This window comes from Zalophus californianus, chromosome 1, assembly GCF_009762305.2.
Source record: "Zalophus californianus isolate mZalCal1 chromosome 1, mZalCal1.pri.v2, whole genome shotgun sequence".
In the NCBI taxonomy this organism is placed as follows: domain Eukaryota; kingdom Metazoa; phylum Chordata; class Mammalia; order Carnivora; family Otariidae; genus Zalophus; species Zalophus californianus.
Window position 1 is genome coordinate 197,558,654 of NC_045595.1, and position 26,099 is coordinate 197,584,752.

The window sequence follows — 26,099 nt, forward strand, 5'->3', positions numbered from 1 at the left end:
ATGTGTTAAGTGAAATCTATCTGATTACTATGAAGCTCTGACTGCAAAGTTAATCATACAGAAAGCTGCCATTCAATTGCAACAAGGGCAAAAAATGCAGACTGACACTGCGAGGCAATCATTCGAGCGGAAACAATATAAATAATTGTCCATCCCTCGTTCTTGGACATTTCATCTGTTTGTAAGCTAATAGAAAATGTAGCATTTTTCTACTTCCTAAACAAACAAAATCTATGTATGTACACACGGTTACATATGTGACACACACACACACACACACACACACACACACACACACACACACACAGTTTAATTCAATTAAATTATGAACACTGCTCCTTAGGTTTTTGTTGGATTTTTAAAGAAAATGTATATCATGCAAATTCTTTCTAGCATAACTGGTACTGCAGATAGAAAGATATTACATAAAGTCCTACAAGACCACTTACATTCTTATGAGGATAAAAGTTTGGATAATTACAGAATGTAAGCTATGAGCTTAATTTTTATTTGCTTTGTTCACTACAGTTACCCTAGCTTTTAGCATAGATTCTGCACATAGAAGGCAACAGATGTCCTGATGAATGAAGCTTCACATTAAATGCTGTTAAAGAGGAGCGCCTGGGTGGCTCAGTCGGTGAAGTGTCTGTCTTCCGCTCAGGTCATGGTCCCAGGGTCCTGGGATCGAGCCCCACGTCAGGTTCCCTGCTCCGCGGGGAGTCTGCTTCTCCCTCTCCCTCTGCCCCTCCTCCCACTTGAGCTCTTTCACTCACTCACTATCTCTCAAATAAGTAAAATCTTAAAAAATAAAATAAAATAAATGCTGTAATAGTGATGAAGACGGGGCTGAGCCTACAAAGTGAACATATCCGCTTAGGTACACCGGGAAAGAACTCAAAGTAGAAACGACATCACAGATGAATCTACAGGGATGAGGAGGGGTATGCCGTGTAGAAAATGAATGGAAGCTCCAAGATGTAAGGACAGCACCTATCTTAACACTCCACTCCTGATCCCTGGCCCAGTTCTGGCAAACATGACCATCCTGGATAGACGGATGGATGAATGGCTAAAGGCAGTTCGAAATGAGGGCACATCCTGTGCAAAAGAGAGGAAAAAGAAAGCGTGAGGCATATTTGTAGAGGAGGCAAAAGTCCAACGTGGCTGGAACACCTGGTAAGTGCAGAAGTAAATGAGACTGGAGGAAATGCTGGACTCCTAACTGCAGGATCCAAAGTTCTAGATACCACTTTGGAGGCAACATAAGCCAAAAGATACCTGAAACAGGAATGACATGCTCAAGTTTGTTTTTCCGATAAACTCTCTAATCAAGTTTGCGTAGGGAGACCATTGAGTAGGGCGCTGCCGTCCTTCAGGCAAGACAGGCAAGAACAGATTTAAACCAACAACCCCAAATAAGGAGGGAATACGAGCTCTCCACACTCCAGCAAGGAACGATTTTTTTTTTTTCTTTCACAGTAGGTTAACACCACATTTTCTGAAAAGGAGCATGAAGAGTGATGAAGACCTTGAGAGGGGGAAGGAAAAAACCCTTTTCTATTCCCGTTACAGAAAAGGGTTCTTTTAAACTTCGTGTCCATAAGGGCGTTTAAACTTGAGTCTGTTTCTAGCTCAAACACACAAGATATCTCATGATATTTAAGGACTTATTTTAATAAATAGTATTTAGATAAAAACCTAAGTGAATCATAGGGGATGAAGAGCCCTTCATCTTGTCATTCCTTAAATCTTTAAGACAATGTAGGATGCCCACAGCATGGTACTGTGAGTCACAGAGAATGCAGGAATTACGAGATGTGAGGCCCTCAAAAGACTGCGGATGCTGCTTGTGGGAAAGGAACCCACGAGTCCTAGAAGCCTATGCCATGGTGGTGGCTGGCGCCTCACAGGCAACACCGCACCTCAGCTCCACAACAGCTGTGCGACCGACCTCTTATAATATCAACTTATAAATATCAACCTCACTTCCCAGTGGAGAAATGCCTGCCAAGAAATGTGTCTAGGGCAACCTGCCCTCAGCAGATAATAACCTCGCCCCAGAGATGAACATTAAGATACACAGTTTAGGGAAAGAAAGACTAATGCAAGTGACATCCCATTTTTTCCCCTTTTACTTTGACACAGAATACAAGCAAACAAACCACAACCACCGAACTAAATCCCACATGAGATGGAGAATGGAAAATAAAAGTAATCTTACCCAAAGCCTATACACCTTCCCCAGGTGGACTCTTCATGGTTTCTCAGGACAGGCAATCAACTGCAGCTGGTTGCTGCAGTGGTGGGGGTGGGAGGGACGGGGCGGCTGGGTGATAAGACACTGGGGAGGGTATGTGCTATGGTGAGCGCTGTGAATTGTGTAAGACTGATGAATCACAGACCTGTACCCCTGAAACAAATAAATTGTTAAAAAAAAAAAGATAGTAGGAAGGGAAAAATGAAGGGGGGAAAATTGGAGGGGGAGAGGAACCATGAGAGACTATGGACTCTGAGAAACAAACTGAGGGTTCTAGAGGGGAGGGGGGTGGGGGGATGGGTTAGCCTGGTGATGGGTATTAAAGAGGGCACCTATTGAATGGAACACTGGGTGTTATCCGCAAACAATGAATCACGGAACACTACATCAAAACCTAATGATGTAATATATGGTGATTAATATAACATAATAAAATAAAATTTAAAAAACAAAAACAAACAAACAAACAAAAATAATACTTGATACCTCAGTGTCCTGATTTTCCAGGCCACACAAGAGGCCGGAAGTGATCAAAAGCTTGAAGATGCTGCTTCATTTACGGGCTTTGGTCAGTCAAATCATATTGCCGTATTTACAAATGTCTGGCACACTAACTGATTTTTTTTTTTTTTTTTTAGTTTACAATTATTGGAAAGATGAAATGGCTGGCCCAAGGCTATTAAATCAGTTCATGAGACAATCAGGAGCAGGTATCAGAGACTCTCAACCTTGACCTTGCAGCATAAACTGGCTAACAGCTGACAAACAACAGTGTGTCTGGTTTTACTTGCCTGGAGGCCAGGCTGCTGAAGACTAGATTTTACTGCAAAGCCAAAGTTGCCGAAAGATATTTGCCTTGGTAAAATCTCATGTTCCTCAAAAGGACATGTATTGCATTAATTTGTAAAAAGATATCAGAATTTTTTTTAATTTGCAAAAGGGCATTTCATGTAGCATTAGAAAGATGCTCTTAGGTTTCTAATAATGTCCATAGCCAAGAAATATATGCCCCCTGAATGAGACTGCCTTTTTTTTTTTTAAAGGATAAATACTGGTTATTTAATAAGCCCTCAGGACTAATGGCAAAATAGGAAACTCACTGTACTCTAACATTAAAATAAAATTTGGCAATAACTTTGTGGTTTTACAGCCCTGCTTAAATTACTTTCAAAATTGATGAAAAACACCAGAATGTTACACATCAGAAATTTTAAGCAATTAAACCACAAAAATCTGTTAATATTTTTTAATAAAGAATTAAAGAGTGGTAAAAATATAATGAATCTTTTCTCATAAACTAGTTTAGTTTAACATGGTTTATATTCTCTCCCCTTTAAATTCTAAAAGAATTATTCTTAAAAATCTATGATAAAATGAAGGGGGGGAAATCGGAAGGGGAGATGAACCATGAGAGACCTTGGACTCCGAGAAACAAAATGAGGGTTCTAGAGGGGAGGGTGGTGGGGGGATGGGTTAGCCCAGTAACGGGTACCGGGGAGGGCACGTTCTGCATGGAGCACTGGGTGTTATACGCAAACAATGAATCATGGAACACTACCTCAAAAACTAATGATGTAATTAATGTATGGTGATTAACACAATAAAAAAAATTTAAAAAAATCTATGATATAGGTGACATATGGGAATTCTCTGTACTCTCCACTCAGTGTTGCTGTGAATCTAAAATTGCTCTAGAAAATAGTTTTTTAATTAAAAACAAAAACCCTAACAGTATGTACCTGGCGTTTCCCTATAAAACTATGTATGCTTTTATTTTTAAAATAAACCTTCTGGTTTCTTTGGTCTGATCCTTCAGGTAAAACACACACAAACACACACACACGCACAACTTTTAACAGAATTCAGGTGAAAGATCAAAATGAATTAGGTACCATAACGAGAAATCCTGTTCCTGTTTATGCTGACCTGTGGGACATTTGGCACCATTTAATCCTAGTGGATAAATTCATCAATATATACTGTGCAAGTTTCTTGATAAGCATACTACCTGGTCTCTTATTTAAAAAAAAAAATCACAATTTGTATCACACACACACACACACACTCCAATTGAAAGGAGATTTTCAAAGCTAATGAACAAGATCTGGGTTTGGCCAAAAAGTCTTGGCAAGATGAACAATGCTGTCCAGTTCAATTGGGACTCTGCAGGCCTTAATCCACTGGCTCTTTGGTGGTCTTTGAGAGGATTATGTAGCTCAAATTACCTCATTTTGCAGATGGGAGGCAAAGAACCCAGGTCAAGTGGCTTGCCCACAGAGCCAACTGGCAGTGGACACGGTCTAAAAATCTGGGTCTCTGGGTTCTCCATCCAAGAGTGGTAACTCAACTCACTGTCATTTAAACTCTGGTGGAAATTAGTTATTTGCCAAATTCCCTTTGGCTTTTACCAAAGGAGATTCACTTTTAGACTATAAAATGCTTAAATGTTATCATGTATAATGCAGTCTATTTGACAATAAAACTAGGTTTAAATTACCTAGCAAGCCATATAAAACAGCTGGGAACGCACTGCACAGCACAGAACAGGATGCATGATTAGCCATGGCTTAGAGACCTGATGGGGTGCTTTCTCTCACATGACACGTCTGGTCCGGAGGCCGAGGCTGGTGCAGGTTTTCAATACCACCCTCACGGCCCAGGCTATTCCCATCTTTCTGTACTGCCGTCCTTAGCATGGTGGCTTTTGTCTTCATGTTCCGTGGTCAAAAATGGTCACAGTTGCATGCAGGAAACAGGAGGAACAGGCCAAAGCATGATGGTTTTCTGTTTGGGTTTTTTTTTTTTTTTTTGCCCTCACACAACTTTGCTGTTTCCCACGCATGGGCTCCCTCCCTGTTTTCTACATCCTCTATGCCATGACTATGTCATCTGGCCGCGCTCAGCTGCAAGGGAGTCCGTGAGAGTATTTTCAGCTGAGCACACTGTCACTGTGAACAACAACAACAAAAATCTGGGAGTCTTTTACAAAGGAAGAAGTGGAAATAAATATTAAGTAGGCAAGTAGCAGAGTCTCCAACATCATGGAATTAAAATACAGGAATGTAGTTTTCAATTTCTTTACACTGCCTTTTCAAAAGACAAATAATTCCAGGAAGAAGACAGAAGTGAATATGAAGTGCTACAACTAAAACCACCAAGTCTCTGAATTCATGGCCCAGGGAGAAATTCGGGGGAGGGGGGGTGTGCAGGTTGTCAGGGTAAAGAGCAAAATCGTGCACAGCTGAGACTGCTCAAGTGTTCAGAGTCAGAGTGGGATTGCACAGATTGATTAAAAGATTCCAGAGCCATACATAAGAACTTCAAGGTACAGAGATCTTACAATGAAAAAAAACAATCTTTCTATGAACTTGCGAAGACTAACGTGGTGTTGGTCAGAAATCACGGGGAACAAACGGTGGCAATGTCTGAGGTCTAGGGACTTCGGCCAAAGGGGTATCCTTCCTTCCTGATCCCTCAAGAGGTAAAGAGGATTCAGGAAAAGGGGATGAGAAGGGGGGTCGGGGTAAAAATGTCCCGGCAACGTTATCCCTGAGTAACGGCAAAGCGCGTTTCCTTCCTTGTGCTATACTCCACTAGGAGGGATGAGACATGGCCCGGATCTGGCTCTTGAGGTAAGATGTGGACAGTTACAGCAATTCCGGACCCTGTGCCTAGCACTCACTTAGCTGCTTAGGGGACATCATCTCACACCGGACTCGGAACCATGCACTGAGGTGATTGCAATGATCTCACTGCCTCAGGGCAGAAGGTGAGCCTGACGAGTTACAGAATCAGCCCAGGTCACATATGGAGTAAATGGTGGAGGTGGGAAAAAGAAGAGTTAACAGCCAGATAGCACTCAACTCCGTGCCTGCAACAAAGGTGCTCAAGTATTTACTTTTATTATTATTATTTTCTCCCAGTATCCATTCATCAGCCACTACTGTTTCTCATATTAATACCAATTACGGTCAGTAAGAACAGAAACAACTACTCTTCATTGTTCACTGATCACCTATTATGCTCCTTCTGAAGGCAGTGAGGTTTTAGTCCCAGGACATTATCACCGTCCAGTTAAGAGTTCTACAGTCCTACGTTTGAGCACGACTTATGATGTAATGGATAAGGGTCATGGCCAATCCTGGTCAACACAGTGGGGTGGAGTCCCTATGAGCACAGAATCCGCATGACCAATCTTTTCACCTTCTGGGCTGGGCTCTGCTCCTGGCTATAAGGGGCGGGGTTTCCTGGGATCCCGCCTGGCAATCAGTACTTCATCCACTAACTCTTCATTGCATACTTTCTATTTTTCATTAATGCTGAGATACAGTAGTGAACAAAACAGATGGAACTAAATGAAACTGCAGAGGGAAAAGATAAAAAAAATAAAACAAATGGTAACAAATACCATGTAGATAAAGCAGAGAAAGGGACAGGGATGGGGAGGAGGAGGGTCATGCAGAGGAAGTGGAATTTTAAATAGAGTAGTCAGGGAAAGCCTCACTGAAAATAGGGCATTTGAGTGAAGGCCTAAGGAAGTGAGGGAACAAATCATCAAGATATCAGTGGGAAGAACATTCCAGGCAGAGGAAGAACAAGTGCAAAGGTCCTGCGGCAGGCGTGTGCCTCATGAGTTCACAGAACAGCAAGGAGACCAGTGTTGTCAGAGAGGAATGATGGGGAGGAGGTCAATGGGTGAGTGAGAGCGGACTGTATGGGGCATTAAGCGTTGTCCACACTCTGGCCAAAACCCTGAGTAACACAGGAAGACTCTGGAGTGGTTTTCTAAGTAAGTTACTCTTGCTCTACAGGTCAAGATTGGAAGTAAAAAGACCTGGTAGGGAGCTGTTGCAGTAAACCCGGTGGGAGATGACAGAGTCTTGGACCAGGATGGTAGCAACAGAAATGGTGAGCAATAGTAAGATTCTGGATGTAGTCTGTAGGTAGAATCTAAAGGATCAAGTAAGGGCATAAGAGAAAGAGAGTCAAGGATCTAACTTGTTTCAATTCCAGTAGCTAGAGGATACTATTTGCCAGAGGGCAGACACTAAAAGGATCACGTCAAGGTAAAGGCAAAAAAAAAAAAAAAAGTGAAAACCGGAAGTTTCACTTAAATTGTCTCTCTGATTTATTCAAGTGAAGGGAGCACAGCCTTACATACATATGTAAATGCTGCGGTGGGTCCAAGACAGAAGGAGTGTTTGACCAAGGCTCTGAAGAACACTGGTCTCAGATGATGAAAACAGTTGCTCACTCTATCAGGCGAGAGGGCCCAGGGGCTAAGGCATAAGGCAGTCTAGTCTGGTATCAATGAGCGCACCAAGCTTCTGAGATCAGACGACATCAGGCGTGTTTCGGGGTGGTATGGCGCTAGATTCACATCTTGGTTTCTAATACCGTTCTCCAATAAAAGGAACCAGGGCTCCTTGGAGAAATGGCTGATTCTAGGATTGGTGCAGGACAGACACAAGATGAGTCTGGAGCATCTTGTTCAGAAGGAAAAAAAAAAAAGAGGTTATGTCCAATAAGCACAGGAGCCAACTAAAAAAGCTCCCAATGGCTGGCACAGAAATACTATGAGCCATAAAATAAACAAAGTAGTACTGGATTATAACTCAATGTATTCGTAAGTCCAAATGACTGAATAAATAAATAAACAGGTGGAAAGAGACTAATCTGTGAAGAATTCCAAATAATCTACATAGATACTCTGCCCTCAAAGAGATGAAGCACAAATCTCCACTCCTTAATTGTAGGCTCTGCGGGTGACTTCCTTCCTGAGTATAGCGCACAATGTGGGAATAGGGAGTAACTTTACAATGGAGAAACCTGACAAACACTACTCCAGCCATCACGGTTGATACCACCAGTGATATTCCAAGTTGGTAATATGTACACTTAATATGGGATGAAAAGGGCACTTTACTTCTGTGGTCTTCTTTCCAAAAAACCCATAACCCCAGTCTAACAATGAGAAAATTCCAACACAGGAGCATCCAACAAAATACCTGAGTGGTACTCCTGGAAACTGCCAAGGTCATTAACAACAAGGAAAGTATGAGAAGTCATCACAGCCAAGAGGAGGCTAAGGAGATCTGACAACCAAAGGGAATGGGTTTCCTGAATGGGATCTTGAAAATTAAGAAAATCTGAACAACGTATGGACTTTAGTAATGACAATGTCTCACAACTGGTTCATTCATTGTAACAAACGTACCGTATTAATGGAAGATGTTGATAAGAAGGGAAACTGGCTGAAGGGTATTTGGAACTCTCTGGGCTATCCTCTCAATTTTTCTGTAAGTCTAAGAGTTTTCTTAAAAATTTTTCTGGAAGTCTCCATTTAAGATTTCATACCTATTTGCCTCTGCATCAACATTCTGGCCTTCAAAAGCGTGTCTGTGAGAATACTCTAGCTGAAAAGAAACGGGGGTTAGAAAATCTTGCTAAGCATGGGCTTCTCTTCGATGGCATTTATAATGACTAGACAGAGCTTGGCTTTCGATTTCCTAGGCAAATCTCTCCCTGAATCATTTGTGTGATGCACAGTACTTAAATTCTCTTTCAGAATAATCCCACATATCAGTAAGAAAGGAGATGCTTTGCTTTCCAAGTTTAACCTTGTCTTGGAAATGTAAACATAACATCATAGAATTCAATTACCCTTTACAAATGAGCAATTTCAGGCTTGAAGACTGATTTCTGTGTAGTTCATAACAGAGTCAGGCTGGACTCCAGGCCTGGCTGAACTGTAATGCTCACTACACCCCAGTAAAGTATTACAACATTCCACAAACTCTGCATCACGGCTTCCTGGCCAACCGACCCTAGATTAGCTAAGCTACGTGGGGGGGCTTTTCCTGTTGCCTCTCTCTTACTGTATTACTCATGTTCTTGGTTTTATCAGTAACGGGGCTTGTTACTTACATTTGTAATCATTTCAACATCAGTTAAAAGATGGAATTATGAAAATGATGGTTGTTAAATCTTTCCAGATAAGGGGTGTGCAAACTCTGGTGTGCTGGATTTTAACACAGACTCATCCTGCCTCTCACCCCAGCACCAGGATCCCAGCACCTCTCACCCTGACACCTGATCTTGGCCGTGTGGGATGTGCCTGAAAAACAGACCTCCCCAGAGGGATTCTGATTCAGGTGGCTCATGGACCAAAAGCTTCAGTGCAGACACGGATCACCTGGGGATGTTGTTAAAATGCAGTTTCTGATAGGACAAGTCCAAGGGGGGACCTAGCTGGCCTGTGTAACAAGCTCCCAAGTGAGTCGATTCAGCTGTTTGTTCAGGTAGCAAGGGTCTACTTAAGGTAATCCATTATAACTAATCTTATTAAGGTTTTTTTTTTTTTTTTAAGTTACAGGTTATTAGGGAACACTTTTTAGAATGGCTTGTCTTTTCTTTTTTTTTTCTTTTTTAAGTAGGCGCCACACCCAATGTGGGGCTCAAACTCACAACCCTGAGACCAACAGTCACACATTCCACTGACTGAGCTAACCAGGCACCCCTGGCTTGTCTTTTCCTTTTTCTTTTCACTGTGTTAGAAGACACATAACATAAAACTTACCAGTTTAGCCATTCTTAAGTGTATAGTTCAGCAGTGTTAAAGTACATTTAAGTATTGTATAACCAATCTCTTTTCATCTTACAAAACTGACATTATACACATTAAACAATTCCCCTTTTCCTCTGCCCCCAGTCCCCTGGAAACCAGCATTGTACTGTCTTTACGAATGTGACGAATCTAGGTACTTCATATGACTGGAATCATAAAACATTTGTCTTTTTGGTGACTGGCTTGGTTTGTCCTTTTAAAAACATATAATCAAATCCTTCCTGCCTTCCTTCTGTAAGCCTGGGTCTTGTCCCATAGATTTCTCATTCTGGCACAATTTTAAGAAGAGAGTGCCTTTTCACAAGCCCTGAGAGCCAACTTGCTCCTGTTTTGTCTTTTGTTTCTTTATAAGAGAATACGGTAGAAAGAATGCTGTATTTGAAGGCAAAAGGGGAGAAAATGACGCAGCGACTCAGGAGGATTTAGTGATTTCCGTGTATGAAAAGATGAGGCTAACGGTATCTCCGGGCCACAGAAGCTCAAATAGGATGCGGAAGAAGGATAAATATTAAAACCTAAAATGATTTGGTTTAATTTTAAGAGATTGTCTCTGCAACCACTCAGGACTGCGGAATACCACTGTGCACCCAGTTCCTCGAAGGCTACAAAAGAACAAGCCACAGTCCGGCAAAAACCAGTACAGAGCAGCACTGTCCAAAATTGATGCAAGCCATGTTGGCAGTTTTAAATTTCTAACAGCCACATTAGGAAGGTCGATTTTAGTAACAGGCTTTATTTAACCCAGTATATCCTAAACTTTGCCATTTCAATGTGCAATCAATATAAAAAAATTATTACTAAGACAGTCTACATTCTTCCCGCCACGCCCCAGATTCTTCAATAACTGGTGTCTATTTTCCACTTCCGGCACACATCAGTTTGGACTAGCCACATTCCAAATTCTCAACAGCCACATGGGGCTAGCGGCCCACCATTGGGCAGCACTAGCTTAGGGTCAAATTTCAGAGATCAGCAGTATCTTTCGAGGAGTGATGCGTTGAATGTGGACAGGTTGAGGTTATGGGATAAAATCTGAATCCAGAGATACAGGCCTCAACGGAGAAATAAATCTTACGTTTGAATACACTGAAGAGACCGTATTCACAGTTCTTATTTGCTATCAGAATGCCACACATTTTAATCACTGAGTAGCACTAGAATTCAATTTGTTACCACCATTAAGCCTATTTACCAGCAAAGAGCCCTTTTCCCTCATTTCTCTTTTTGCAGTTCTCATACTTTTAATTTTTATTTATAGTGTGTGTGATGAATTCGGAGGTGGAAATAAGGCAGATTTCCTTTATACCCAAAACCACTCATCTCTAGCCTCGCTCAGTGCTGGATATTGAGAGTTGAACTGAAAAGCAGATGGTGTGGGGCGCCTGGGTGGCTCAGTTGGTTAAGCGTCTGCCTTCAGCTCAGGTCATGATGCTGGGGTCCTGGGATGGAGCCCCCGCATCGGGCTCCCTGCTCAGTGGGGAGACTGCTTCTCCCTCTGCCCCTCCCCCCCACTTGTGTGCACTCACGCGGGCGCACACGCGCGCTCTCTCTCTCTCAAGTGAATAGATAAAATCTTTAAAAAAATGAGAAGCAGATAGTGTGGGGATAGCCTCCTAGATTCTTTATTTTGTCTCTTTGAAAACACAAGTATCCTCACTGGCTGCTTTCTCCTAATACTTTCTTTCTACCTTATTAAAGTATTCATAGCCTGATAGATTTTAAAGATGCAATTAATTAGAGTTATATACGGGGCTTTTAAAAAGCCACATAATTGCTAACAAAATACCAATCAGGCTGATGCACCGTGGGGCCAGAGAACCACCAGTTATTACCCAAACCTTAAATTATACAGAGAGGTAAAAATACACAGCCCGTTTTTTCCGCACACCATACTCAGAAACCCACGTGTGAGGTAGGCTATCATCAGGACAGGAAAAGGCATTTTCACCGATAAACTTCTCAACAGAGCTGGGGACTGTCACTTCCAAGCCCCTGACTATACCTTCCAACGCATTACCATCGGCCTTGCTGGAACAATCTTCCTCAGGTCTTCTCTCAAGGTTTATAGCAACAAGCACATTCAACTGCTCTCAAGTTCGCTGTTTGTTTTCTCTACCACAGCATTTTTCTCCTTAAATTCAGTCCTCTCTAGCTTTCCAACTATGGAGACAACATCTGTTCTTCCATGCTCCGTCTCAAGCTTAAATTTCTTCTTTCCCTTTCACTGATTCATCTTTTAATAATTCTGATTTTAAAGTTAAGACATTGCCCTCTTCCTTCTACTCATACCTTCTCACTCAGATACAGCCGGCCCTTGAACAGCATGGGTTTGAACTGAGTGGGTCCATTTGTATGCAGAGTTTTTTCAACAAATACAGTACAGTACTGTAAATGTACTTTGTCTTCCTTATGATTTTAATAACACTTTCGTCTCTCTAGCTTACTTTATTGTAAGAATACAGTATGAATAATACACATAACATATGAAGTTAACCAACAGTTATCAGTAAGGTTGCTGGTCAAGAGTAGACAATGAACAGTTAAGTTTTGGGGGAGTGAGAAGTTATATGTGAATTTTTGACCAAGCAGGGGCTCAGCACCCCTAATCCCCATGTCGTTCGAGAGTCAGCCGTCTATCACCCATGTCTAGGAATTCAACAACTTCCTCCACTCTTTCAAAGATGACCTTTCAGTTGACATTTCCAGTCCCTAGCTGGATACCTACTTAAGAAGGTATTGCTTTTACCATATGTACACCTGACCATGAAACTTTAGAACTGTGTCCAAAGAACGATAAGCGATTCCTCATTGGGTCTCACATCTATCTTACGTGGAAGCAAGATAAGGGAAGAAAAACAACAGTCAACAATTTGGGGGAACCAAACATGGTGGTGACTGCTAAACAAATTCCACTTGGTTACAAAACCCAGGTCCCCTTTCTCACTTAACTAATACCTCTACTTTCTCAATTAATATTTGCCACTACTTCATATCCTAAGCCCCATGGGCTGTACCTCAACAATACTCAAACTACCCATATTCCTGAAGCTGGACCTCAGATCATGTCACACAAAGAAATGTTCTGAAATTCTTAACTCTGGTAAACCATTTCGTGAGCAGAAACTTACCTTCTAGCTCTCCCCACTCCTTTCCACCTGCTCCAATACTCATGACCCTGCGTCCCTGGACTCTTCATCACTCGCTAAGGTCAGCAGAGGATGTTTCCCTGCCTTCCCTCCATTTCCCTGCCAGTTCGGCCTGGGACACACAGCACGTACATTCATCACCAGTGCTTATAACCAGCTAGCTACCTCCCTGTGTGCTCATGATGCCCAAACTAGATAGTTCCCAAACTAGTTGTTCCAGCTTCCCTCTCTTGTATGCCTGAGATTCCTAATACCCAACTGCCACACTGTGCTCCTAGAGAGCTTATGAAGTGTCCCTTCTGGATTCTCTTGTAACAGCCTGGACTTGAAATGTCCAGCTTTAGTTGACAATGGAGTTGTCTCCTAACGATCAGAGGAATGAATACTGATTTATATTTCAGGGTTTTTTTCCAACTCAAAACTTCGCAGGAAAGGAAAAAAATATATCCTAAAAGATGCAAAGCTACTTAGGGCAAAAGGAACTAGATAAAGAGAGAATTCAACAGGAAAAACAAAAAGACGTTACAGAATTTAACAAAAGAGCTTGCTATGCTATGGTATTTGGAATTAGCACAACCTTCTACTGGTGCCAGAACATTGCTAAGTCCTCAAAGCTCTGTTAAAACATAGAAAAAAGGATTAGAATTCTGTCACTGTACTTGCAACACTCTGTAGGGAAGAAGGACACAATATCTAATAGAATAAATAAGGACACATGATTCATTAAGCTCTTCAATAAAAATATGTTTTGGAGATTTACCCAGTTCCATGGAGACATGTTTTAAAAATCCTGATTTTTTTTTTTTCCAATGGGGATGGGGCCCAGCTAAATTAGAATTCTCCCTGCCTTATCACTCCTCTGTGGACTTAGAAATTGCCACTCTGATTTGTAAACAAGGCTTAGTTTCATTATTGTAAATCAGTCTGCCGGGGCTTACCACTCCTGAGAGAACTGAAATAATTGAATTTCTGGACTTCTAAGGAAGAGGGTTTGGGGCAGGAAATTAACACATTAAGGCTTCCAAGGAGTGTATCACACACTATTTAGCAGGAAACTCCCCCTGGAAAATTCAGATCCCATGTCTCTAATCAAGTATCTCATGGCTTCTAAGACTGGCCCAACTAAGCCATCTGTCTACACCTGCTAATACTCACAAGTAAAAGCTAAGAAATTCCTGTGAATCTCTGTGATAATGGAACATAAAGCCCACATTATAACAAATAATGGACCCGATTTAAAAAAAAAAAAAGAGGCAACACTGTAATCTGTTTAAAGATAAGTCAAAAAACCCTAGAAAAATCTAAGGTCAGTTAAAGGATACGCAAAATCTGAGCCTACTGATCAGAGCCTTCCACAGTAACGTATTATGTCTGTATTGACAAAACTCCTTGTGTCATGTGCGAGAATGAGAACAAGGCTATTCTTAAACCTAGTAATTTTCTTTTATCACTACGACTTCAATCACGGATGTAAATGAAAATACTGCTCACTTTGCTACTTTTCTGCTTGAATGAATTTTATAACGAAACGTCTGTTCTCTCCTGACAATACACAACTGTCATTCAAACTTTACACACCAGGCAAAGAGCGAATGCATTTTTCCGATGCCAAATCATTTAGCTATGCGTCACCACAAGCTGCAGTGCAGTGAAAGATGCTGCAGTTTAAAATTCTCTCAAGCAAAAGCAAAAGCATCAGAGATAGGTGCATTCAGGCTTCAAACATTCTCAGACTCCTTCTTCCCGACTCAACACGGCCGGCCCCGCCCTCCTTTCCTGGCCCTTGTCAACCAGAAAGCGTGGAACTGTGCCAAAGCCCATTCCATGACCCAAATGGTCTTCCAGGTCAATAATCCAAAGTCACATGAAAACTCCGTCTTCACTGGACCTCTCCAGGGAGCAAATATTTTGAAGAGCAAGCATTCCAGGCACGCAGAAGCTCAGCCTTTAAATCAAACTAAATCTTAACTAGTTTTTCAAAGGGAGGCCCTGTTGTACGTAGAAGGCACATGAAAGTGTTTGAGGAAGGCAGATCTCTCATTTTGCTTTCACATTTACAAATGAGGAATCTGTGTGTGATTAAGACTTACCATTACAGGGGGTAATTCTAGGGTATTTCCCATTCCAAACAATAGTTTCTGTCTTTTGCTTAAGATTATAAAGATGGCTAAAATGTAGGTTAGAGGAAAAATCATGCTTAGGGTCTCAGCTGTTTTAACCCGGAAATGTTGTGGTTTTAGAAAAAAGCTGAGGGCAGACTTTTGATTTTTGGTAAAATACTGGTTATCAGAATCTTCTAAGAAAAGTAGAAATGATTTGCCATTTTCTGGGCAAACGCAGACTTTCTAGTGATGTACAAGAAGGCTAACAGGACACAGGATCTCCATTACCTGAGTTTAAAGTGATCCATTTCATGGTTTAATGCACTGTTTATTCAAAGGCATGTCTGCCTTTCTCCCAGTCAAAAGAAACAGAGGTCAGTTCCCTCTCTTGGCTTGACACCCCTCCTAACTCATGCTATTCGTTACGTGGTAATTCCAGATGTTTCATTTTCGGTTGATGTTCAAACTGTCTGGATAGCTGGCTATTTACATAAAGATATATATATATATATATATATATATATATATTTCATGACTATAGATCAGAGGCTACCTTTTTGGAAAAACAGAGCTAATGGCATGAAAAGCCAACTATCAAAACCAAGTATAAAAGACATCTTTGATAACAGTTCTCATGTACAAATGAACATGCACTAACTGCAACAAAAAATAACACTTTTACTCATTTAGACAGCTGTTTAATTGATATTCCTACATTAGGACAGTTTTCCATGTTTTGCTTTCAGAAGCAATTCTCTTCTCTCCAGTTACACTTTTAGCACAAATGTAAGATATCCTCACAGTGGAAGATGCTAATTCCAACACTGATATCACAGCTATATATATATAGATATATATATACACATCTATATACAAATAGATGTGTATATATATCTATATATATATATAGCAAGAAACTTATTTAAAGTGTAATTAAGAGGATTTTGCTTACACGTCTATCTTCATTTCTTTTTTTTTTTTTTGAGGTTCAGCCTGTCTGTCATCCATTTCTTGACTTCTATAATTATATCTTCCATTTCTTTAAAAAAACATGTGGAAAGTGAATACATAAAGAGTCCCTAGGGATTTAAGCTTGATTCATTGTATTCTTGCTACTAGTTGTCACTGACTGGCAGAAAAAGCAGAACAAGGAAACAACCCTTGATTCTGGTGTACTGATAATTACAGCCAAATACAGGGTGTATTTCTGCATCAATATTAGAATTTATACATTAAGCCCATTCAAATCCAATTAATTCTTCTGCATGAAATCCAGGGTCCAGGAGACTTTTAAAAGAATCTGAAAACAATCCAATCCTTTGCCTAAAACAGATCTGTATCCCAAATGGTACAATAAACTAACAGAGAAAAATGGAATAGGCAGAGTCCATGCTCGTATAGTCTTCATTTAATCTGAAAAGCCCAAATTTATCATTTATTGATTACTGATAAGGAAACTCACATACACCATAGATGAAATATCCAAATGAGCTAAGAGCTAAGGGACAGGGCTAATTATCAATACTCTGGGAGTCACATGGAGTCTGATGACCAGTAAATACTTGGGAGGCCTGGCCTGGATTAATAGCTAAACAATCATCAAGCCAGCCCTTCAGAAGCCACTGTACTGATGAGGTTCCCTGGTAAGTTATGTGTATTACAAGAGAATGAACAATCCAGGAGGACTCCTATAAAATGCCAGCCAATATGGAGGATTTTTCGAGTGGGCTACAGAAAAAGGAGCCAGAGAAGGAGAATGAGAGGCAGCTGAAAGAAAAACAGAAGCACCAGTGTAATAACGGTGTTGTGGGAAGAAGGCAACGACCAACAGGGTTAGATACCACTGCGAGGTTAGAGAAGACAGAGAGGTGTCTGCTGGATTTGATGAGAAAGCCAGCAGAGCCCATTCCATGGAGTTGAAGGGAGGGATGCCTGATAACAGCTGGCTGGGAAGGAAACGGGAGATTAGGAAGGCAAAACAGAAAGGGCTGACTACCCCGTCAAGTCAAGAAGCGCAGCTGTGAGTGGGTAGAGCGACGGTGCAAGTTAAAGATGTGAGGTCGAGGGGCACCTGGGTGGCTCAGTCGGTTAAGCGTCCGACTCTTGGTTTCGGCTCAGAGCATGATCGCAGGGTCCTGGGATGGAGCCCCACATCGAAATCCACACTCATTAGGGAGTCTGCTCGAGATTCTCTGCCTCTTCCTCTGCCCCTCCCCCCACCCATTCTCTCTAAGATAAATAAATAAAATCTTAAAAAAAAACAGATGTGGGGTCAAGTAACTAACGTGAGGGCCCAGGGGTCTCCGATGAATAGGGAAATATGAGGAGGCTAAAAATTACTGACATATGAAGTGAAATGAAGGGTCTATTACCAAAGGTAATTACAAAGTCAAAGACTGGAGATAACACAGTTAAAAAAAAAAATCTACTGAAGGGGCGCCTGGGTGGCTCAGTCGTTAAGCGTCTGCCTTCAGCTCAGGTCGTGATCTCAGGGTCCTGGGATCGAGCCCCACGTTGGGCTCCCTGCTCAGTGGGAAGTCTGCTTCTCCCTCTCCCACTCCCCCTGCTTGTGTTCCCTCTCTTGCTGTCTCTCTGTCAAATAAATAAAATCTTAAAAAAAAAAAAAAACTACTGAAGAACATATGTGCATTGGTTCCCATGAATTTAGACTCAACTGAGAATTCTAAGAACTTAAAATGAGAACAAAGGTGGAAAAAGAGAAATAAGCTCAAATTATTTAAATGGCATAACTTCTTGGCACACTGGACCTGAGTCCCCAGTGTATTAAATACACTTAGAGAATACAGAACACATCATAGCCCCTGACTGACAATTCTAAGTTCTCAGTAAAACAAGAAGAGGGAGCCACATGACTCACTCACAGGAATCTAGCAACTCAGAGCTGATAAAGACACCACACAATAAAGAAGGGGGATCTTCAGTGACAGCCAGACCTTTGGGATATAAACACACACAAAGGCGTACACCATATTCTTAGCAAACTAGTTAATACTGAAGGGCATGGTTTAGGGGAATGTCAGCTAGGAGACACAGTCTTGAAAATGCATGTACCTAATCAATGAACCAATAGGATGACCCCAAATTTTAATGTCACATAAACCTCTCGAGGGGGAGTACTTACATCTACACATCAAGCACCTACTAAACACCATATACATCTCATCATTTACTAAAGGCATTTAAATAGGGTAGTAATTAATGGTTAGTATTCAAAAATATGACCCTAACTCTTCAGATACAACATGAGAATCTGAAAGAACTTTCCAAACTCCATCACCATTATAAATGATATTTAGAAGTGGGTTTCTGCTAAAACAATCCTTTATCATTAGAATTAAAAGCCAAGGATAATGAAACTATCATGAACTAATCTAAATGGTATGCTTTTTCTCTGAACACAGATGCCTCTGGCATACGCTGGCTTTAAACCACGTGGAGAACAGGTCAGACCCCCATCTCCTAGAGATAAGCATTTAATGTACTTTTATCTGGATCCCAGGAAAACTTGGTTTCTTCCTAATCAGAGATTCCTGTGTTGACTTTTTGGTTGTTAAATAAAACCTGCCTTTTCTCTGTTGATCAATACTGGGTAAAGTAAAGTAACTAACATTTACTGTAACCTCAGAGATTCTTTTAGGCATGTGAAATTGATGCTTTATGCCCTTTCCTTTCCTTGCCTAGTGTTTGGGCTACTCCTTCCTTTACTTTTCCTTCCTTTTCTCCATATTCACATTAAATCCTCCATTCAAATCATTCCACAGGCAGCTACTAAGTACCTACCCTGTGCCATGACATCCTCAAAGACTTGGGGATATTTCAGTGAATGAAGCAAAAGTCCCAACTGCTGCAGAGTTTACATCTCAGGCAAAAAACCAATTTTTTCCAAACTTATGGTCACTAAGGGAAAACATTCTTAGTCTTCAGCTCCATGCACCGTTTATCCCCAGTACAGCTCTACAATTATTCTTTGCCCTGTCAGGCTGTCAAATCCACTGGTTACAATACTTTCTCCCAACCTATTATCCTCCTATGGGTTTGCCAGTAAAATCTGAAAGATAATGAGGAGCTATATTGCCAGGTTACTACAGTTTATGGAAATATCACTCCAGAGTAGAAGCGGGGTTGTTTTTTTTTTTTTTTTTCCTACTCCAACTGTATCATCTTTTAAAAGAACTGATAGAATAAAAGGATTTATCCTGATGCACAGAATGTACACTGTAACAAGCACTAAAAAAATGGGTATAGCTTGCAGGTGATCTTGGCGTATTAAAGACATGCGCAAGATCAATAAAACCACACTGAATGTGAGATATGTTTCTGGGCACCACATAAAATAGCCAAATAAATTTCATGTCCTCCCAAATACAAAAGGTGATTTTTGTACTATTCCAAACTTCAATAATCGACCATCTTAGTTCTGTTCTAATTTTCCAACATGATACACCAACCCTACCAACACAACTACCGTCCTTGGGACCTTCCCATGCATGTTTGCTAATTCATGTCTCTTCGTTGTCTCTACATACGCCTTAGGATGGATATAATGCCTCCCTCTGGAGATGCTTCTCTCACATGCTCCAGCTCACACTACCATCATCTGCCTAACTCCTGTTTTTACACCAGTCCCTCATCCTACTTACACAGAAAATTCATACTATCTCGTCATGAAGTGGTTGGTTAATTAAGACTGGGAATTTAAACAGATTTGTGGTAAGGGGAAAACTTCCAGAGAAGAGGAGGTTACTTTTGATCATGTTGAGCTTGGTTCCTCAACATGATCAAACACCTATCACTAAATTAGAGAAGATCAGCCTATTTCCAGATTGAAAAGGATCACAAATACAAACCTCTACAACATCTAACATCATGACATTCTGCCCTACATTCTGCAAAACAGGTATAAAGGTAATTTTATATCTGTAGAGTCATGAATTAAACCCAAGGAAAAGCAAACATCTCATGAAGTCGATATATACCACACAAGAAGCTCAGCTATTAAATCAGAGTTTAGCTTTATCTACCTCAAAGTTTAGGCAGCTAAATAAGGACACCCCTCTAACAGTAATGTGACTTGCAACTTTTAGTTTTAAAAGAAATTTCCTACATCAGAAAAACTGCCTGGGAGCCTTAAACTCACCTTCTTTCTGCCACAGACCTACTTGATAAATTTCTCCACAGCAGGAAGAGGTAATAAAAACCATCGACTGCCATCTCCTTTAGGGGTCACTTCTGCTACCTATTCTTCCCCTCCCCCCGTTTCTGAATTCTGTTCTTAAATAGCTGTTTTTCTTGACTTTTTCCACTGTAGGTCTGTCTTCTCACCATGACAGTTAAATTTCACACCCGAGCCCACCCCCCCCCCCCCCCGCCACCCCGGGGCAACGATGATGTATTCTTTCCTTTTTATGTTACAACTTTATTACTTTTCACCTTTTGGGTTTTCTTTTTCTGGCGTTAACACTTGCCTCCATTTTAAAATCTGCTTTATTTTCTGTGCATCCTTCAGGCGTGCCCCTCTTCCAAAGTCTCCAACAGTACTTTGCCACCACTCTAAGCACAGGCAAGCCTGTCCAGTAATGCATCAGTGCCATTTTTATTCCTGGAGACCTCCCCCCCCCAGGGACCCTCCCGTTCTCCTCCACTGTGGACTGGATGCTCTCCCAGGGCTGAGCAGCCGTTGCCATGGGACTTCCCTTCACCATCAGGTTTCGAAGCTAAAGCCTGAGACTCACAGGCATGAACGGCAGGAGTGGAATGGGAGAAACAAGAGCAAAAAAAAAAAAAGACTCCTGGGGCACGTCTCCAGTGTGAGCTGAAGTTTACTACGCCATGTGGAGAAGAGGGAACGTTTAATGCAGCCATTCAGATTAAGAGAACTTACCCTTAGACTCTACGGTAAAACAAGTACTGAGGACTTTCTGGGTCAAGTACTAAAACTTAAATACCTCATAAGATCCTTTGACACTGAAATGGAAGTACATCTTAAGGCAGGCTTTAGATTCACTGTCGTCTGCCTGGCACTTCCTACATTCACGATGCTTTTTTGTGTCACTGTGAAAAACGGGCACACTTTTTCTCCTCAATGCTTTTCAGTTAATCCTTTCATTGTGTACAAACATCAAATTACTTTTAAAAAATGCACTGAAAATACCTGAGAGAAATAATTTTCCTTAATTGTACTTCCGTATTCTTGACAGAATTAACTCTTCCCTTTACAATAAATAGTTAATACTTTAATGGGTACTATTTAGAGAGATTAGAAAAATAAGCGGTACCTAACGCACAGCATTAAAACTGAAAAACCTGGAAGTCCACAAAAAAAGCATTTTTTAGTTCTTTTCCTAGGGAAGAAATATATTAGAAACTTCCTATCATTGGGGCGCCTGGGCGGTTCAGTTGGTTGAGTAACTGACTCTTGATTTCCATTCAGGTCATGATCTCAGGGTCCTGGGATCAAGCCCTGCATTGGTCTCTGTGTTCTGCTTGGGGATTCTCTCTCTTCCTCTCTCTCTGCCCCTGCCCCCTACTCTTGTGCTTACTCTCTAAAATAAATAAATCAATCTGTTTAAAAAACATTTCCCATTATTTGTAATGGTATTAAGTCCATGTCTAATATGGTTTACGTATTATTTACATCACTCTTTTAATTGTAGTCCACTAATTAAAATATAATGAAAACTGGGGTTTCATGGTGAGGGTCTAACTTAACTCAGTGAATTCCATTTTTTATGCTGGGTTTAACCACTTTCCTGCCCCAAGAACCATAATCAGAGCTATCTGCACCACTCTAAATTTTTCCCTTATATTTTATATGTCTTCTTTTGCAATTATTCGCATGGCACTAAGTCCCCAAAAATCTTGCACAAGTTTTGTTGTACACAAATCGTGTTTTTTACTATAGCATTTTGGAAAGTTATTTACTGCCTAGAACAGTAAGCAAAATCAAGACAGGATGATCTTAAGTGTGTTATTTATCTTGGGAAATACAATGATGAGAATTGAGTTCTAAAGACAAAAAGGAAAGTCAGTTTCCTTTCTCTGCTGGAGGAAGTGACGCTGTAGGAAGTGACCCAAGCCACTCCAACCTGAGAAAGGTGTTCACAAGTTACCAGAGTGAAAAGAGAACTTTTGGATGAAAGTCGATTTCTTTCTTGTTTCCTCACCATAATCACTTGTAATCATTTACATCAGGAAGACAAAAATTCCACGACAAAAGGCACAGCTTGAGGTTAGCTGGAAACATTATGGTTCTTCATATTAAGTTTATGTTAAAACAACAAACTGATGATTTCCAAGACTGAATTACACAGATGTAACTAGGAAGCAGCTGTTTTCTGGTTGGCACAGAAAAGTAAATGTTTCAGACCCTCAGATCTGGTAGGATAGTAGCAATTCCAAATATTCGGAGAGAGAAACTCAAAAACTCAAAATAACATATCCATTATATTCAGCTGATGTATTATTAAATCTAAAGGCATTTTTTGTCTTTTTAAAATAAAGTAGGGGACAACGTGAGTATGTGAAATTTAAGTTACATGACTTTTTTACTTCTTGGATGCCAGTGTCTATTTGTCTCCATATGTGAAAAATAATTAAAAAGCAGTATCGAAAAGAAATTAAACGCAGAATATGCTTTTCATGAGGTTAGCTGTTCATTATAAAAGATGACAGTAAATATAGGGGCCGTAACTCACTCATACGGATAAACCACAATAATCTCAATTTTTTGATTTTCATATTCCAGTACCTCTTGGAGAGAGCCACAATGCGCATATACAACTAGCAGTCCAACTCAAACAGTGCTTGTATTTCATACCAAGAAACGGCAAAACATGAATAACCAGAGTAACAGGATGTGCCTGAGTAACTATTCACCCTTCTTATGACTGAATTATTAGCTTAAAAAAAAAAAAATGACCTACTCTCAAAAATTCCAACCTTAGTTGCCAAGAGCAAAAGTACTATGGGTACACATAAAACAGGTATATATTCAGTAACAGCCTGAAAATAATTGTTTAGATGTACATTTAAATTAAAAAAATATCATAATATATCTATTAAAAATGAATGAAAACAGCAATGCTTTTTAAAAAATCACTACCTTTAATCATGATCAATTACCATTCTTCGTGAAACAGTGAACCATGTTCTATACATACTCTGTACGGTCCTACCTTCAGGATTTTTACTTATCCTTTGTCTAAATCCCCAAATTAAGATATCCTCCAGGCTTGTCCCAGTCCTTGAAATTCTGGCTCAAATGCTACCTTCCTGCTAAGTCTTCTTTAAATTTCTCAGCTGAAATTCCCCATACCCATTGCTAAACTATAACCTGTAAAAGAGGAGGGACCACAGTTTAACTATCTTCTTGGCCACACATGTAGGTAGTGGATACTTACACAATGAATATATTAATTATACTTTTTATTAGTCATTTTTATAGGATTTATTTCTCTGTGAACAGTCCATTGACTGTTTCTCAAGTTGGAATTTAGAGAAAACATTATTCTAAACAGTCCCTTTTATTACTCACAAATAATAGAAATTAGATTTTTAAACTTACTATCAATAAAAAAATGTAGCTTAATGGAGTATATCTTTAAACTTAGAATCATAAATCAGTATTAAAAATTTCCTTCATATCTTCATATATAATTAAATAGCATACATGTATTTTATTAAAGTGACTACAAGATTTGCAGGACATTCAATCAAGAACTGATTACAAAAAGAAAACAAATGACTGCAAAGTATTTACCACGATGTTCATCACAGCACCATTTATAACCACCACCACCACAAAATAAAGGAAACAGTTAAATCACCAAAAGTAAGGAATAGACACATTACAGGGTCTGGTATAAGGTTAAGTTTAAAAACTGTACTTCCTAAGATTATTTAATTTCATGAATAAAGTAGTATAAAAATGTGAGGTGAAAAAAAGTTCACAAAACAAGAAACAAGAATTATATAACTGTGAAATATACTAAAAGCAAACTATATGCAAAAAAACACAAGACTGAAAGCAAGTTGTTATTTCTTGGTTGTGGTTGCATTTTCTCAACTTGGCACAATGAACATGCATTACTTTTGTAATCAGAGAAATTTAAGTACACAGTTATAATTCTTAGCACGTCCTACAAAGGAAAATTCCCATTACCCCACACTATTCCCTTTTCAATGCATCACTGAGAATCACTGGAACAGTACCACTGCGAATAAACTGACATTTCTTTTCTGTGCCTATCATCTGGGGCCTGCATCAATGAATTTTGTGTTTTAATAAAGCAGTGACAGCAGAGCACCCCACGGGGCATAGCAGGAGATTTTCAAAAATTACTGTTTTTCTTTATAATAACTGTTACTTAATGACTCTTGAATGTTATCTCCCACAACAACAACAAAAAGGACAAAATTAAAGATTTAACTACGTGAGTCATTCATGCTATCCTAGCTCTTACCCCAGACAAAACACAAGTTGTCAAAAGTTCCAGAAAGAAGACAGAACAGCAGGTACAATAATTAAAACAAGAAGATGAAACTAAATTGGAGTTGGAGACAACAAAGATCGCTAATTTTTTCTTTTCAAAATTTGATTCATTAAAAAAAAAAAAAATCAGGGGGGCGCCTGGGTGGCTCAGTCGGTTAAACGTCTGCCTTCGGCTCAGGTCATGATCCCAGGGTCCTGGGATCGAGCCCCGCATCGGGCTCCCTGCTCAGCGGGAAGCCTGCTTCTCCCTCTCCCACTCTCCCTGCTTGTGTTCCTGCTGTCACGCTCTCTCTGTCAAATAAATAAATAAAATCTTTAAAAAAAAAAAATCAATGTTTTCAGCTCATTCTGGAGCCAATATAATTAGTGCCAATGGGGAGCCGGCAGAAAGGGGAGGGAGATTTAATCACTGGTGATGGTGGATGACCTACCCAGAAGGAAATCATTTCTGTACATTCTCCTACTTAACCAAACGTCCTTCCTCACTCAGAAGCCATCTACAGGGAGAATGTAATTTCTTCCCATTCAACAATCTGCCCGGAAAGAAATATAACTCCCTTAAACAAATTTGGAGGGAAAACAACAAAAAACAAAATCAAAAGCTCTTTCTGAAGAATTAGTAATGATGAATGCTGCTTATATGTGGTTGAAGATAAGAATGGAGACATTTTATTTTAATTTGGCAGTACGGTACTTTTAAAACTAAAAAAAATGTTCCCATAAGGAGTTACTACGACCATACAAAGCTTGTAAGGCATAACCACCAGTACATAAAACGATGATTACTCTGTGTGCTCTTTCAAGCCTTTGACTTCTTTTCCAACTATCACTACCTGTTGACGGATCTGACATTTTATGTGCTGATTTCATTGTCCATCTTTTTCTGATAAAAGTCTCTTGTTTGGGGCTCCTGGGTGACTCAGTCGTTAAGCGTCTGCCTTCAGCTCAGGTCATGATCCCGGGGTCCTGGGATCCAGTCCCGCCTCGGGCTCCCTGCTCAGCGGGGAGCCTGCTTCTCCCTCTCCCCCTGCCTCTCCCCCTGCTCATGCTCTCTCTCTCTTTCTCTATATCTCTGTGTCTCAAATGAATAAAATCTTAAAAAAAAAGTCACTTGTTTATTATAGAAATCAACAAACACTTAAATAAAATCAAAATCACCTGTAATCTCATGATTTGTAAATAAACACTGGTAAGATTTCTTTTCCATGCATATTTTCTTTTATATTATTGAGAATCAGACTCTATATACTGGCTTGGAAGTATGACAAATTTGGAACATTCATCGGTCCCACGCGAAAGACCACATGAGAAGGAGTCTGATATCTCTCCAGGAACAGTGATTAGCCTTCCCTGATGAGAAAGGTCCAGGGATTCTGGCCATTCCTTATGATAGCATGATGTAGACAATCCTTAAAAACAGAGGACATTCAAGAATTCGTGTCCCTCTGGTGTGCAA

The 26,099-nt window shown here is 40.2% G+C and overlaps 1 protein-coding gene across 7 annotated transcripts in view; it reads right to left on the bottom strand.

The window, feature by feature from the left end:
* Positions 1 to 26,099, bottom strand: part of LOC113916785 (amyloid beta precursor protein) — a 263,295-nt gene that overhangs the window by 157,213 nt on the left and 79,983 nt on the right. The gene's annotated exons all lie outside the window — the stretch shown is intronic.